Raw genomic sequence first — 18069 nt, 5'->3', positions numbered from 1 at the left:
TTACTAATTAGTCTTCACATTGTTGTTAATTATAATTTTAAGCTTACACACTGTAAATTAAACTGTTGTTAAGCATCTTTTAGCATGTTAACACATTTCTGGATATAATATTTTTATTCATTTCTAATTTAGTACTCCTTCTGAATTTTATTAAATTATGATTGACATAAGCTGCAATGAATTCTCTCACTTTGATGTACATCTGTTTAAATATCACCCCAATCGTGAAGTGAAATATTCTATAGCTTCCCTTATTCAGCCCTCCCTACATTCCAGGAAACTATGTATCTTATTTTTATCACTGTAGAGTAGTAGTTGTAAATGCTCTATTATTATATAAAAATAGAATCATCCAACACTTATGTGTGTGTGTGGGGGGGTGGGGGGGAGTCTTTTGCTCAGTATGCTGTTCTGAAATTTACCCATGTTGTTAACTCTATCAGTAGTTTAGTCATTATTATTGCTTAATAGTATTCCATCGTATGATTATAGCAATTTGTTTCTGCATTCGTCTTGATGCACATTTGTGATATTTCATACTTTAGGCATGTAGCATAGAATTTGGTCTTTTTTTGTTTGTTTGTTTTTTAAACTAGTCTGACAAACTTATATTTTAACTCCTGTTTATTTCATTTATATTTAATGTAATACTGATATGGGTGATTTTAAATGTTTCATTTTGCTATTTGTTTTCTTTTTCTCTCTGTTCTATTCCTTTTCCTCCTTTTTTCTGCCTTGTATTGAAAATGTTTATTCCATCTTATATTCTCTTCTGGCTTATTAGCTATATTCCTTCATTTTATTTATTTTATGATTGCTCTGATGTTTACAACATGCCTCTTTAACTTAATTGTTGAGAAGTCACAAATTATTCTTATTGTTGTCCCCACTTCCTCTCAACTTTCTCTTCCCTCTAACTTCTGGCACTCCAATTACACATATTTACATAGAGTCATGTTGTCCCACAAGTAAATAATATGAAAAAAATGTGTAATTGGGTGTCTAAAAATTCTTCAATTTATTAATATACCCTTTATAAAACTCTCCCTGTTTTGGTTCCCTCTGTCTTGTTAGTGTCTCTAGCACTAGGGCCACAAGAAGAAATTGGGTATTCTCACATTTTTCTGACTCTTCAGAAGGTGCCAACTCACTGTTGAGCTGATATGGGTATAGAAACATGCAAGACTTTTTCGTGAACAAAACAATATAGAGTTCTGTGAATCTATATCAACTATATGCAAGATGACTTGTTTTTCTTTTGTGGAGTAATTGGTTACTTTTCAACTATTTTTTGAAAATCTAACATTCTAGTATATATTTATAGCTCTAGTTTCTATGTTGTATGACAAAATATGACACAAAATAGGATTGGTAAATTGAGAGAGCATTGACTGCTGTGTGTGTATGTGTCTGCCTCTATTTACAATTTACTTTTGGAGGGAGAATCTTTCAAAAGACTTCTTTCCTATTTTCTACAAAGTATTTGTATCACATTCAAGTCATTTTTGTTATTTCAAGATTGATTTGTTTATGGCTATAAAAGTATACAAAGAGGGTTTTTTAAAATCTCAGATGTATAACTTACATATGTATATATACTCATAACACATATAACTATTATATATAAATATATAAATGACATACTGCATATTTTATAATTTTAATTGTGATTAGGAAGTTTCAGTTCATATTTAGATTTATGCCTAACATTTATAAAGATCTTCCCTATATATTATTTACTACTATATAATTTTTTGAACATGAAATGTTTCAGAACATTGTCAACAGTACAATTTTAATTTTAAGTGTTGGCAGTCACACTATTGATGCAAATATTTTATTTCTTTGGTTGATTTTCTACTGGGGAACACCTAAAACTTGTGAGTAATAAAAGTGACATTACAGTCCATCTGTAAATAAATTATTTCCTTCTCCGTTAAACATTGAATTATACTCATTGAGAAATAACTGACATATAATGTTATATAGGTTTAAGATGTGTAAGATATTGAATTTATATATTTATATTTCAGTATGATTGCCATTATAGCGTTAGCTAAAACCTCTATCACATCCCCTAATTATCATTTCTTTAGTGATGGGAATAATTAACACATAGGCTCTTAGCAGGTTTCATGTTTATGATTCAGTTTTGTTGTCTATAATCATTGTACTGGGTATTATATCTCCAGGTCTTAATTTATATACTAGTTGCAAGTGTGTACCTTAAACAGTATATCTCCCATTTCCTCACTCCTGATCCCCTAGTAACCACCCTTCCATTCTGTTTCCTTGTGTTCAATATTTTTTTTATATTCCACATATAAGAGATAATTTGTAATATTTGTTTTTCTGTGTCTGACTTATCTCACTTAGCATAAATCCTCACTATCCATCATGTTGTTGCAAATGGTAGGATTTCCTTTTTGCTTGTGGCTGAGTAGTATTCCATTTCCATATATATTTTATATATATACATATATATTTCATATATATAATGGAATATATATATACACACACACCACATTTATTCATTGGTGGACACTTAGGTTGTTTTTGTACGTTGGTTATTGTGAATAATGCTGCATTAAACTTGGTAGTGCACGTATCACTTTGATAACCTGTTTTCATTTCCTTTGGATATATGCCCAGAAGTCAGATTGCTACATCATGTGGTAGTTCTGTTTGTAATTTTTTGAGGAATTCCTATACTCTTCTCCGTAGTGGCTAAACTGTTTATAGTCCCAACAGCTGTGCACAAGAGTTCCCTTTTTTTCCCATATCTTCACCAACACTTGTCACTCTTTTTTTCTTGGTGATAGATCTCACTGTGGTTTTGATCTGATCTTTATGATTTCTTTCCTTCTGCTAACTTTGGGGTTTTTTTGTTCTTCTTTCTCTAATTGCTTTAGGTGTAAGGTTAGGTTGTTTATTTGAGATGTTTCTTGTTTCTTGAGGTAGGATTGTATTGCTATAAACTTCCCTGTTAGAACTGCTTTTACTGCATCCCATAGGTTTTGGGTCATTGTGGTTTCATTGTCATTTGTTTCTAGGTATTTTTTGATGTTCTCTTTGATTTCTTCAGTGATCTCTTGGTTATTAAGTAGTGTATTGTTTAGCCTCCATGTGTTTGTATTTTTTCCTATAATTGATATCTAGTATCATAGTGTTGTGGTCAGAAAAGATACTTGATACAATTTCAAGTTTCTTACATTTACCAAGGCTTGATTTGTGACCCAAGTTATGATCTATCCTGGAGAATGTCCCATGAGCACTTGAGAAGAAAGTGTATTCTGTTGTTTTTGGATGGAATGTCCTATAAATATCAATTAAGTCCACTTGTTTAATGTATCATTTACAGTTTGTGTTTCCTTATTTATTTTCATTTTGGATGATCTGACCATCAGTGAAAGTGGGGTGTTAAAAGTTCCCTACTATTATTGTGTTACTGTCGATTTCCCCTTTTATGGCTGTTAGTATTTGCCTTATGTATTGAGGTGCTTCTATGTTGGGTTCATAAATATTTACAATTGTTATATCTTCTTCTTGGATTGATCCCTTGATTATTATGTAGTGTCCTTCTTTGTCTCTTGTAATAGTCTTTATTTTAAAGTTTATTTTGTCTGATATGAGAATTGCTACTCCAGCTTTCTTTTGATTTCCATTTGCATGGAATATCTTTTTCCGTCCCCTCACTTTCAGTCTCTATGTGTCCCTAGGTCTGAAGTGGGTCTCTTGTAGACAGCATATATGCCAGTCTTGTTTTTGTATCCATTCAGCCAGTCTGTGTCTTTTGGTTGGAGCAATTAATCCATTTACATTTAAGGTAATTATCAATATGTATGTTCCTATTACCATTTTCTTAATTATTTTGGGTTTGTTATTGTAGGTGTTTTCCTTCTCTTGTGTTTCCTGCCTAGAGAAGTTCCTTTAGCATCTGTTGTAAAGCTGGTTTGGTGGTGCTGAATTCTCTTAGCTTTTGCTTGTCTGTAAAGGTTTTCATTTCTCCATTGAATCTGAATGAGATCCTTGCTGGGTATAGTAATCTTGGTTGTAGGTTTTTTCCTTTCATCACTTTAAATATGTCCTGCCTCTCCCTTCTGGCTTGCAGAGTTCCTGCTGAAAGATCAGCTGTTAACCTTATGGGGATTTCCTTGTATATTATTTGTTGTTTTTCCCTTGCTGCTTTTAATATTTTTTCTTTGTATTTAATTTTTGATAGTTTGATTAATATGTGTCTTGGCATGTTTCTCCTTGGATTTATCCTGTATGGGATTCTCTGTGCTTCCTGGACTTGATTGACTATCTCCTTTTCCATATTAGGGAAGTTTTCAACTATAATCTCTTCAAATATTTTCTCAGTCCCTTTCTTTTTCTTTTCTTCTTCTGGGACCCCTATAATTCGAATGTTGGTACGTTTAATGTTGTCCCAGAGATCGCTAAGACTGCCTTCAATTCTTTTCATTCTTTTTTTCTTTTTTCTGCTCTGCAGTAGTTATTTCCACTATTTTATCTTCCAGGTCACTTATCCATTCTTCTGCCTTAGTTATTCTGCCATTGATTCCTTCTAGAGAATTTTAAATTTCATTTATTGTGTTGTTCATCATTGTTTGTTTGCTCTTTAGTTCTTTTAGGTCCTTGTTAAACGATTCTTGTATTTTCTCCATTCTATTTCCAAGGTTTTGGATCATCTTTACTATCATTATTCTGAATTCTTTTTCAGGTAGACTGCCTATTTCCTCTTCATTTGTTAGGTCTGGTGGGTTTTTACCTTGCACCTTCATCTGCTGCGTGTTTCTCTGTCTTCTCATTTTGCTTCACTTACAGTGTTTGGGGTCTCCTTTTCACAGGCTGCAGGTTCGTAGTTCCTGTTGTTTTTGGTGTCTGCCCCCAGTGGCTAAGGCTGGTTCAGTGGGTTGTGTAGGCTTCCTGGTGCAGGGGACTAGTGCCTGTGTTCTGGTGGATGAGGCTGGATTTTGTCTTTCTGGTGGCAGGACCGTGTCCAGTGGTGTGTTCTAGGGTGTCTGTGACCTTATTATGATTTTAGTCAGCCTGTCTGCTAATGGGTGTGGTTGTGTTCCTGTCTTGCTAGTTGTTTGGCATAGGGTGTCCAGCATTGTAGCTTGCTGGTTGTTGAGTGGAGCTGGGTTTTATGTTGAGATGGAGATCTCTGGGAGAGCTTTTGCCTTTTGATTTTACGTGGAGCTGGGTGGTCTCCGGTGGACCAATGTCCTGAACTCGGCTCTCCCACCTCAGAGGCACAGGCCTGACACCCGGCTGGAGCACCATGATCCTGTCAGCCACAAGGCTGCTAGTGTTGGCGGGTCTCCTGCAGAGGCGGGGGGTGGCTGTGGCTCACCGTGGGGACAAGGGCACTGGCAGCAGAAGTTCTGGGAAGTACGCCTTGCCGTGAGCCCTCCCAGCGTCTCCTCACTGTGGTTTTGATTTGTATTTTCCAGGTGATTCGTAATTTTTTCATGTACCTGTTGGCCATTTGCATGTCTTCCTTGGAAAAATGCCTCTTCGGTTCCTCTGCCCATTTTAAAATTGGATTATTTGCTTGTTTGTTTGGTTTTTGTTACTGAGTTATATGAATTTTTTGTAAATGATGGATATTAATCCCCTATTCATTACATGGTTTGCAAATAATTTCTCCCATTCTGTAGGTGCCTTTTAATTGTGCTATTGTTGCTTTTGCTGTGTAGAAGCTTTTAAGATTGATATAGTTCCACTTGTTGATTTTTTCTTTTGTTATTTGTGCTTTCAGTGTCATGCAAAATATCAGTGCCAAGACCAATATCAAAGATCTTCCATCCTATGTTTACTTCAGGGCGTTTTATATCAGGTCTTATGTTTACTGTTTGATCCCTTTCAAGGTGATTTTTGTGAGTAGTGTAGGATAGGCCCAACTTTCTTTTCTGTGTATGGTTATCTAGTTTTCCCAGCATCACTTGTTGAAGAGACTGTCCTTTCCCCATAGGCTGTACTTGGTTCTCTTGTCATGTATTGATTTCTCAAGGTGTAAAGTTAGATTGTTTCTTTGCAATTTTTCCCATTTCTTAATATCTGCATTTATTACTATAAACTTTCCTCTCATCTGCTTTTGCAGCATCCTATAGGTTTACATATGTGTTTTTATTTTCATTTGTTTTAAGATAATCTTTGATTCCCATTTTGATTTCTTCGTTCACCCATTGGTTGTTCACGAGTTTGTTGTTTAGTTTCCATATATTTGTAGATTTTCCAGCTATTTTGATTGTTATAAGTATAGCTGTCCCAGCTTCCTTTTGGTTTCCACTTGCATGGAATATCTTTTCATCCTTTCACTTTGAGTTTATGTGCATCCTTAAAGTTTTCTTGTTGGCACCATACAGTTGGGTCTTGTTTTTCATCCATCCAGCCACTTATGTGCCTTTTGATTGGTGAATTCAATCCATTTATATTTAGAGTAATTATTAATATGTGAGGACTTATTAATGACACTTTATTAATTGTATTTTGGTTTTGTATTTCCATTATTTTTCTCTTTCTGCCTGCATTTGTATATTGGTTATTTTCCATGGTGGTATGCTCTTTTTCCCCCTTTTTTGTCTTTTGTGGATCTCCTCCAGATTTTTGTTTTATTGTTACCAAGGGGGTTATGTGTAAAACATCTTACACATAAAAAAGTCCAATTCAGGCTGAAAGCAACTTATTTTTACTCCCTAATGTGTCTACCATTTTGCTCCTCCCTTTATATTATTGATGTCACAATTTACCTCTTTTTTGTTGTATATTTATTAACAACTTATAGCATCTATAGTTACTTTTCCTTCTCTTTCATTTCACCTTTATACTATTGTTGAATAGTTAACACACCATCCTACTACAGAGTTATAGTTTTCGAAGTCTGACTGTATATTTCTCAATTTGGCCAGTGTATTGTGTAATTTTGTATGTTTTCATTTGGCTGATTAGCCTGTTTTCATTTCAGCTTGAAGAACTCCTTTAAGCATTTCTTGCAAGGCAGATGTAGTCGTGGTGAACTCCCTTAGATTTTGTTTGTCTGGGAAAGCCTTTACTTTACTTCTCCTTCATATATGAAGGATAATTTTGCTAGATAAAGCATTCTTGGCTGACCATTTTTATCTTTCAGCCCTTCAAATATGTCATTCTGTTGTCCCCTGGCCTGAAGAGTTTCTGCAAAGAAATCTGCTGATAGCCTAATGGCAGTCCATTGTAGATTTAATTCGTTTTTTATTTTTTCCCTGCCTGCCTTTAAAGTCTCAGAGAATGTCTTTTTGCATTGAGATAATAGGATTGTCTATTAGCTTTGTAGACTTGTATATCCAAGTATTTCCTCAAATTTTGGAAGTTCTCAGCTATTATTTCTTTAAATTAACTCCCTGTCCTCCCCCTTCTCTGTCTGGAACCCTGATTATTCTGATATTTGCCTTTTTGATGGATATTCATAGATCACGTTGGCTTTCTTTGCTCTTTTTTAATCTAAATTCCCTCTTCTGTCATTTCAAAATTCCTGTCCTCCAAGTTACATTTTTTTTTTCTTCCATATAGTCAGGCCTGCTGCAGATTTTCTCTATTGCGTAATACTTCAGGTCTTTCATTGAATTTTCAGTTTCAGAATTTTGTTTGGTTCTTTATAATAATTTTAATAGTTTCCTTTTCTTTAATAAAGAAAAGGAAATAAAGAAATCATTTTATTCCTGATTTCATTGAATTGTCTTTCTGAGTTTTCTTGTAACTTGTTGAGTTCCTTCAGAACAGCTAATTTGAATTCTTTATTAGTTAGATCATATATTCTGCACCTTGTAGCTTGGTTGCTGGAAAATACTGTTTTCTTTTTGTGATGCTGTATTTCCTTGGTTTTATTTATAGTTCATGTGGATATGGGTTGATGCTGTCACATTTGAAGTAGTAGATACCTCCTTAACTCTGCTCATGCCCTCTGCATATGACATATTATCTTTATAGTGTTGATATTTGAGTTTTTTCCCCTGTGAAGCTATATCTGCTCCAGTATACTTCTTATCCCCTGTGGGCAGACTTTTAAGCTTTTATGTCTACTTGGCTTTTAACATTTCACCAGGTTGGCTGTTGGAAACCTCTTTTGTTTCTTAGAATGTGGCCACTATAGCTCAGATTTGTGGTTTCTCACTTACTGTGAGAAACCACTGACTGTGGTGGCTTGTTTTCTTAGTGGGCTCCCTGTTTACCAGCACACATTTCCGGAGGTTCACTCTGGAGTGAGCACAGGAGCCAGCAGCACAGTGGGAGGAGGTGTGGGTGATAGCACTGAGGTGTATTGAGAGTGCCCACATACCTAGTTGAGCAATCTCAATGGGTGGTGTTCCAACAGGCTCATGGCTGGAGTGCTACCCCTTTAATGCTATTCGAAATTCTTTTCTTCTCTTTGCCATCATCCTCCCTTCCCTCAGTTGTGAAGCTCCCACCTTAGTACTCCAGGTGCTGGTGAAGAGAAATGGGTTTCTCCAGCCATATCCTGCCCAGCCTGTTACCCCCTGCTTTCTTTTTCCCATGAAGGAGAGGTTACCTCCACTGGATAAATCAGCCTTGTTCAGTGTTTCCTTGGGGGAGGAGCAGCACCAGTAAAGTTTCTCATAATTCCTTCTGTTTGACCAAATTCAAGTCCTTTTGTGAAGGCTGGACTTCTGCAAGTTTTCTTTCATGCATGAGTGCCTGCCAGGGTTAGCACGTACTCAATTTTTGCCTGATAGCAGCCAGTGGGGGTCTAAGCAGATTTGCTGGCCCTGCTGGTTTGGCAGCCCTTAGAGAGGTTTGTCTGTTTCTTACTTGCTACACTGTTGGGGGAGATTCCTCACAGGTCCCTTGGAGTGAGGTGCTAGGTCCCAAAATACCCACAGAGGTGATTCATTTATGTAAGGATATCTAATTAAAAAGGGGGATATAAAGGAGGACCATCTTATGCCACCATGTTGCTGATGTCACTTCCTATTATACTTATCATTATTAGGCAAAGAATAATTTAACTATAAAAATAGTGAACACAAAACACTATTTTGGTCCATGGAACTATCATGCTGACCCTGGCATTTTTTTAATTGAAGAAGACAGTCAGTGAAGGCTATTTGAATTGCTATATGGTTGAATGTGCTTTGACTTCTTTAACCTTCATATTTTTCCTTTGATATAAATGGCCTCATTTCTATTTTTATTGAATTGCTCTGTGAGGTAATGATACTTTTGTATCTCACAGTACAAGCTGGGTAATTATTTGCTTTACCATTAAAGTGTCATGTGTATAAATATTAGCAGTTTAACCTTTTTTTTTCCTGGAAAAGAATGACGAAATTAAAATGAAGTATTAATGTTATATTTAAATTCCAACCATTATATTATAATAATGTGTCAGATAGCAGATAGAAGCCACTGATAGATATGTATCCTTTTCAAGTCTTTAAAGTATCACAGATGAGTACCTTTTTTTTTAAATAAAATTTTCAAAAAACATAGTGGGGTATTCAGAGTAATGGCCCCAAAGATGTACACATTCTAATGGCCAGAATCTCTGAATATATTGTCTTACAAGGCAAAAGGAATTAAGGATGCAGATGCATAATTAAGGTTGCTAATCAGTTCACCTTGAGGTGGGACTAATCTAATCATTGGAGTCCCTAAAAGTAGAAGAGGGAAAAGAGAGAGTCAGAGATAAGTGATCTTAAAAGGACTCAGCTTGCTCTGCCTGCTTTTGAAATGGGGTTAGAAAAGTCATGAGCCAAACAATGTGGTGTCTTCCACAAGCTCAGAACAGCAAGGAAACAGCTTCTTCCTTGGAGCCTCTAAAAAGGAATGTAGTTCAGTGCAACCCCTTGATATTAGCCTAGTGAGACCCATGTCAAATTCTGACCTATAAAACTGTAAGATAATACATTTTCATTGTGTTAAGCCGTTAAATTTGTGTTCATTCGTTGTGGTAGTAATAGAAAACTAATACACTTAGCAAAACATAATTCATTCTATGTCTTTAAAATTATCTTCCCTTTCCTTCAGTTTAGCACTAAATACTTACTGCGTTTCTACCGTGTCCCAACCTTATGTTAGATTCTAGGGACAAGAAGAAGAAGAAGTCGCATATCTTGGACTTCCCTTTGTTTTCTTCACTGGTACTTCAAAAGCACTAGATGGAAACTAATATTAGAATATTTTCTGAAGGTGGAAATTATCAGTTTTTACAAGGCCACAATTATCTCTGTATCTCCTGCCTTTAAAATTTGTACATAAAAGTAGAAGAAATAGAACTTACAGTAAGATGAATTAGATTTTTGACCTTTAAATTAACATCTAACACAATGTCATAAATTTTCCTTTTAGAGTAATTGTATTAAGTTTAAAATGCATATTTATAAATGCAGATTGGTGATAGTTTCATATTGCTATAGATAACTGAGTTTAGTTCTACTGATTGCTTTATCTCTTGGGAGTGTGCTGGGTTTTTCTTGTTTTTACGTATGCCTTGTAATTTTTTCTTGAAAGCTTGTTGTCTTTTGTAGGTCCATAGAGACTGTAGCATGTAGCTTTCATCTCTGGAAAATGGACATGCCTCTCTTTCTGCTAAGAACGTAATATGGGCATTTCTCACTTCATTTGTTACGAAGACTGTACTATCGCCATTGACACGTTCTTCTACTTTTATCAAAAATCCAATGACTATGTATATTTGTTTGGGTTTATTTCAGGACTGTATTCTGATCTGTTGATTTAATATGTCTATCCTTTCATCAGTACCACACTGTCTTGATTGCTTTAGCTTCCTGAAGTCAGGTAGTATGATTCCTCTTTGTTCTCTTTCAAAATTGCATTGGCTATTTAATTCCTTTGCCTATTCATATCAACTAGTCCGTATCTTTAAAATATCCTGGTGGAATTTAGAGTGGGATTGCCTTGAATATATAGATCAATTTGAGGAAAGTTGACATTTTAAAAATAATAAGTTACCACTATTGAACAATAACAAGTTAAATATTCCATTCCATAAACGTGATGTATTTTTCCATTTATACAGGACTTTAAATTTTTTTTAACTTTCTTTAGATTTTTATAATTTTCAGTGTACAGATTCTGTACATATATTTTTACATTTATTTTAAGTATATTTTTGGGGGGTGTTATTATAAATGATACTGTTTCTTAAATTTTTATTTTTTTGCCCATCAAAAGTGTATAGAAATACTATATATTTATATCTATATCTTGTATCTTGTGATTTTGATAAACTCAGCTTATTAACTCTAGGAGCATTTTTGTGGATTCTTTGTGTTTATAGACAATTGAATGCAAATAAAGACATGTTTGTATCTTCCTTTCTAATCTGTATACCTTTGTTTCTTTTTCTTGCCTTATTGCACTGGTTTGGACTTCCGATGTTATGTAGATATAAGTGGTAAGAGAAGAGGATATACTTGACTTGATTTTGATCTTAGGGGAAAAGAAGTCTTTCTTCATTAAGTATTATATGAGTTCTAGGGTTTTTTTAATGTCATTTATCAAGTCAAAAAAGTTCACTTCTATTACTAGTGCTGAGAGTTTTACCATGCTGAGTTTTATCAAATGCTTTCTTTCTGTACCCATTGATAAGATCTTAAATTTTTTTTTTTCAAATTCTTTTTATTCTGGTAAAATACACATAACATACAATTTACCATTTTAACCATATTTAAGTGTACAGTTCAGTGATATTAAATACATACATAACACTGTAAACCATCACCCCCATCCATCTTCATAACTCATGTTCATAACTGAAACTTTACCTATTAAATGATAACTCCCTATTCCCCTCACCCCACCTTTGGCAACAATCATTATACTTTCTGTCTCTATTATTTTGTATCTAAGCACCTCATATAAGTAGAATCATACAGTATTTATCTTTCTGTGACTGTTTTATTTCACTTAGCATCATATGGGTTCATCCATGTTGTAGCATATTGCAGAATTTCATTCTTTTTAAAGATTGAATAATATTCCATTGTATGTAGATACCACATTTTGCTTATATATTCATCTGTTGATGGACACTTGAGTTGCTCCCACATTTTAGGCATGTGAATAATGCTACTATGAACATGTGTACAAATATAAATATCTCTTCAATAACCAGACTTCAACTTCAATTTTTTTAGTTATATACTTAGATTGGAATTACTAGATTATGTGGTAATCCTGTGTTTAATTTTTTGAGGAACTGCTCTACTGTTTTCCACAGCAACTGTACCTTTTTACATACTTAACAACAGTGCACAAGGATTTCAATCTTTCCACATCCTTGCCAACAATTGTTTTCTGGTATTGTTTTTTTTTTTTTAATAGGAGCAAGCCTTATGGGTGTGAGGTAGTATCTCATTATAATTTTGATTTGCATTTCCCTAATGATTAGTGATGTTGAACATCTTTTCATGTGCTCATTGGTCATTGAAAATTTTCTTTGGAGAAATTTCTGTAAGTCCTTTGCTCATTTTTAGTCTGGTGGTTTATTTTTTTTATTGTTGAGTTTTAAGAGCTCTCTCTATACTCTGGATGTATTAATCCCTTGTCAGATAAATGATTTGCAAATATTTTCTCCCATCCTGTGGGTTGCATTTTCACTCTGTTGATAGTGTCTTTTGATGCACAAAATTTTTAAATCTTCATAAAGTCCAGTTTATTTATTCTCTATTTTGTTACCTGTGCTTTTGGTGTCATATCCAAATAATCATTACCATATCTGCTGTCAGGAAGATTTTCCCCTATGTTTTCTTCTAAAAGTTTTGTAGTTTTAGGTCTTACATTTAGATCTGTGGTCCATTTTGAGTTAATTTTTGTGTATGGTGTTAAATAAGGGTCCAACTTAATTCTTTTGCATGTGAACATCCAGTTTTCCCAGCACCGTTTGTTAAAAAGACCGTCCTTGCCCCATTGAATGGTCTTGGCATCTCTGTCAAAAAAGATTTGAACATATATGCAAGGGTGTATTTCTGGTCTTTATTCTACTCCATTAGTCTATATGTTTGTCTTTATGCCAGTACCACACTATGTTGATTACTGTTGCTTTGTAATAAGTTTTGAAATCAAGAGGTATGAATCTTCCAATTTTGTCCTTTTTCAAGATTATTTTGGCTCTTCAGGATCACATGAAATTCCATATGAATTTCAGGATGGGTTTTTCTATTTATGCAAAAAATGTCATTGAGATTTTGATAGGGATCACATTGAATATGTAGATCACTTTGAATAGTCGTGACATTTTAACAAAATTAATTCTTTCAATCCATGAACATGGGACATGCTTGCATTTTTCGTGTTGTCTTTAATTTCTTTTAGCAATGTTCTGTAGTTTTCATTGTACAAGTCTTTCATCTCCTTAAGTTACTTCATAAGTATATTTTCCTTTTTGATGCTATTGTGTTTGAATTGTTTTTGAAATTTTCAGATTGTTTGTTGTTATTGTATAGAAATGAAACTAATTTCTGTGTGTTAATTTTGTATTCTGCAATTAGGATTAATTCACTTATTCTAATTATTTTGTGTATGTGGAATCTTTAGAGTTTTCTGCATATAAGATCATGTCATCTGCAGAGAAAATTTTACTTCTTTCTTTCCAGTTTGGATGCCTTTTATTTCTTTTTTTTCCCTAATTGCTGTCTAGAACTTCCAGTACTGTGTTAAATGGAAGTGGTGAAAGTAGACATCATTGCCTTGTTCTTGATGTTAGAGGAAAAGCTTTTAGTCTTTCACTGTTGAGTATGCTGTTCACTGTAGCTGTTTCATCAAAAGCTTTTGTTATGTTGTGGTATTTTTTTTTTCTATTCCTAGTTGTTGAGTGCTTTTATGAAAGAGTGTTGAATTTTGTCAGATGCTTTTTCTGCATCAATTGAGATGACCATTTATTTATTTTTCCCTTCATTCTGTTAATGTGGTATATTACATTGATCAACTTCCATTTGTTGTATCATCCTAACATTCCAGGAATAAACCCTACCTAGTCATGATGTGTAACCCTTTTAGTATGCTGCTAAATTCAGTTCGCTTATATTTTTTTGAGGAGTTTTGCATCAGTATTCATAAGGGATAGTAGTTTGTACTTTTCTTGTGTCTTTGTCTGACTTTGGTATTAAGGTAGTGCTGACCTTATAGAATGAGTTGGGAATTTTCTCTTCTCTTTGGTTTTTGGAACAGTTTGAAAAGAATTGCTTCAGTTCTTCTTTAAATATTTGGTAGAATTCACCCATGAAGCCATCTGGTCTAGGGCTTTTTTTATGGTCAGGAGATGTTTGTTTATTGATTCAATTTCCTTAATAGTGATAAGTCTATTCAAATTGTTTATTTCTTCATAATTCAGTCTGGGTAGGTTTTGTGCTTCTAGGAATTTGTCCATTTCATCTAGGCTATCAAATTTGCTGTGTAAAATTGTTCCTAGTACTCTTTAGTTATCATTTTGCTTCTGTAGAATCAGTAGTAATATCCTCACTTTCATCTTTGATTTTAGTAATTTGTGTCTTCTCTCTTCTCCTCTTAGTTCATCCAGCTAAAGATTTGTTGATTTTGTGATCTCTTCCAAAAAACAAATTTTGATTTCATTGATTTTCTCTATTGTTTTTCTGTTTTGTGTTGCATTTATATCTGAGCTAATCTTTTATTATCTCTTTCCTCTGCTAGCTTTAGAATTAGTTTGTTCTTTTTCTAGTTCCTTAAGTTGTAAAGTTGTTTATTTGAGATTTTCCTTGTTTGTTAAATGTAAACATTTACAGCTATTTGTTTACCCTTTAGCATCACTTTGGCCACATCCCATAAGTTTTGGTATGTCATGTTTTTGTTTTATTCATCTCTTAAGTGTTTTCCAATTTCCCTTGTGATTTTTTCTTTGATCCATTGACTGTTTAATCTTTAGTGTCTAATATAGTTACTTATATGGATTGATTTTCAAATGTTGAATCTCATTTTTTATTCCTAGAATAAACCCCATTTGGTGATGATTTATTATCCTGCTTCTATATTGCTAAATCCTGTTTGCTCATCTTTTTAAAGGATTTTGTGTCCTTTTTCATGTGAGATGTTTGTCTGTGGTTTTTCTATTCTTGATGTCTTTGTCTTTTGTCATTAGAGTAGGTTATGACCTCATAAAATTAGTCAAGATGTCTTCCCTCTTGCATTTTCTGGAAGAGATTGAGTAGAGTTGTTTTTTTTTTTTTTTTCTTACCTATTTGATAGAATTCACCTGCGAAATCCTCTTGGGCTGGTGATTTCATTATTTTTTTAACTACAAAATAAATTTTATTAATAGACATAGGTCTGTTCATGTTATCTATTTATTCTACAGTGAGTTTGGGTACTTTTATGTCTGAAAGAACTGGTCCATTTCATCTAATTTGTTAGTTTTATGGGCAAAGAGCTGTGTGTATTATTTTTCTTATGCTTTTAAAGTATATGGCATCTATATAGATGCTGCCAAAAGATTTCTGTTTCTTTTCTCCTTTTTTTCCTGTCAGTATTTATAGAGTTTGATTATTATTGTTGACTCTTTCAGGGAACCAACTTTTGGTTTCATTGATTCTCTGGAAAAAGAATGTGTTCTGCTGCTGTTGAATGGGCTATCTTATAAATGTCAATTAGTTCAAGTTCTTGATAGTATTGTTCAGATCTTCTTTATCCTTTCTGATTTTCTGCTTGTTTTATCAGTTACTGATAAAGCAGTTTTGAAGTCTCCAGGTAGAATTGTGGATTCATCTATTTCTCCTTTCAGGTTTGTCAGTTTTTGCTTCATATATTTTGAAGGTCTTTTTTTAAGTACATAGACATTTAGGACTATTATATCTTTGGGGATAACTGAGTCCTTTGTTATGAAATAATCCCTCTTTATTGCTGGTAATATTCTTTGTTTTGAAGTCTACGTTGTCTCACATTGCTATAACAACTCCAGCTCTCTTTGATTAATGTTTGCCTTGTATATCCTTTTTCATTCTTTTACCTTTAACTTATTTTTGTCTTTATACTTAAAGTGGTTTTCTTGGACACAACATATGGTTAGGTCTTGCTTTTTTAAAATCCAATCTGAAAATTCTGTCTTTAAATCAGTATGATTAGACTCTTTGCACCTAATATGATTTATTTATATAGTTGGATTGAAATCTACTATCTTTTCAGTCTCTTCCTATTTCTTTTTTTTTTTGATGAAAGTTCCTAATAATGCAATTGACAAGGAAATTTAGTTATTTCTGAGATATACATTTTAAAGTAATAACTGGAATTATGACTTATAACACTATACCAGAACATATAAGATTTTTAGGAATTTCATACTTTTTATGATTACATTTAGTGTCTACTATTTGCTTAGTATTTTTTTTTTTCTTTTTTAGTTGATAACCTAAGGTTTACAAAATATACCTTTATGTGTAATGAGTCTACTTGCAAATAATACATGCTTCATATGTAGTATAAGGACCTCACCACAGTATATTCCCAGTTCTTCCTTCCCATACTTTTTGCTAATGTTGTCATAATTCTTCTATTAGAAAAGGCACTATACACTACTCCTATTATAGACCAGAGCTTGGCAAACATTTTCTGTGAAGGACCAGGTAACAATAAATATTTTTTATTTTTATGTACCACATTGTTTTTGCTGCCGCTCAATTCTGCCACTGTAGTGTAAAGGTAGCCATAAGCAAAGTGTAAACAAAGGTGCAGAACACTTGCCTTGCAGAGGTCAAGATTTGGTTCATGGGCAATGTGTTGCTGACCACAGCTTCAAACATTTGGTCATGTTATAAAGCAATTAAAAGTAAAAGAAAAAGAGTGTTTATTTTACCTTCATTTATTACATTTCCAATGTTCCTCATTTTTTAGAGTAAATCCAAGTGGATGTTTGGTATCACATTCATTCTCCCTCAAAAATTTCCTTTACCATTTCTTGTAGTACTGATCTGCTTGCAATGAAGTTTTTTACATTTTGTTTGTATCTTTTATCTGAATGATACTTCATCTGCTACAGAATTCTCAATGGGCAGATTTGGGGATATTTTATTTGTTTTTTTTTTGGAACTTTAAAAATATTATGCCGTTGTCTTCTGTCTTTCATGGTTTCTGATGAGAAGTATGCTGTAATTTTTAAACCTCTTTTTATATCTTAATTTTCCTGCATGTATCTGTCTTTTTTCTCTGACTTTCTATGCAATGTTTTTTTCTTGGTTTTTGATTTTTAGCAGTTTTAATATATTTTTGGTTGTTTTTTTGGTATTTAGCCTTCTTCATGTTCTCTGAGCTTCTTGAATTTCTTGCTTTGTGTCATTAACTTTGCAAAATTCTTAGCTGTTATTTCTCTTTATATACCTTTTACTTCTGAGCTTTCAATTACATATATGTTAGAACTTTGATATTTATCCCAGAGGTATTGGATGCATTGTTTATTGTTTTTTGCCCCCAATCATTTTTTCTAATTACATTTCTGTTACGATAATTTCTTGTGACATACTTAATTACCTGACTCTTTCCTCAGCTCTGCTGTGTCTGTTCATAGTCTGTTGAAGGCATTCTTCATCTCTTTTAATGTTTTTTTCATTTCCAGCATTTCTATTTGATTCTTTTAGTTTTCATCTCTCTGCTGATACTTTCCACCTGACCTTACATGTTGACTATCTTTCCTATTAGATCTTTTAACATTTAATCATAATAGTAATTTTAAATTCCTTGTTTAGTGATTTCAACATCTATTTCAGATCTGAGTCGGGCTCTATTGATTGCTTTGAATGTGCATTATTTTTCTTGCTTTTTTATATGTCTTATAATTTGTTTTGAAATTGTCATCCTGCATAATTGTGTTTATGCCTGGAAATGGGCTTGCTTTCTTTCTATTAAATCTTTAGTTTGAAAGAATGTTTGAGATGTTTGAAAGAAGCACTAAGTTCCCTATATATAAAAGAAGCTATCACAAGCTCTGTTGAGGTAAACATAAACAAATTTACTTACTGTTTTACTGTCTTCTTGTTATTAAATGTCTTTTGTAATCACTTTTTGGGGGAGGTCTTACTCTTCATAATTCATTCTCTCGTGTAT

General features: G+C 33.4%; 1 protein-coding gene across 3 annotated transcripts in view; it reads left to right on the top strand.

Annotated features, from left to right (window-relative positions):
* The window catches only part of MANEA (mannosidase endo-alpha), a 69576-nt gene that overhangs the window by 11594 nt on the left and 39913 nt on the right, over positions 1-18069 (top strand). The window lies entirely within an intron of this gene.

The sequence above is a fragment of the Balaenoptera physalus genome (genome assembly GCF_965194825.1).
Source record: "Balaenoptera physalus genome assembly, chromosome: 9".
NCBI lineage: Eukaryota > Metazoa > Chordata > Mammalia > Artiodactyla > Balaenopteridae > Balaenoptera > Balaenoptera physalus.
The sequence above is the reverse complement of the archived record's forward strand: the minus strand, read 5'-3'. Positions and strand labels throughout refer to the sequence as shown.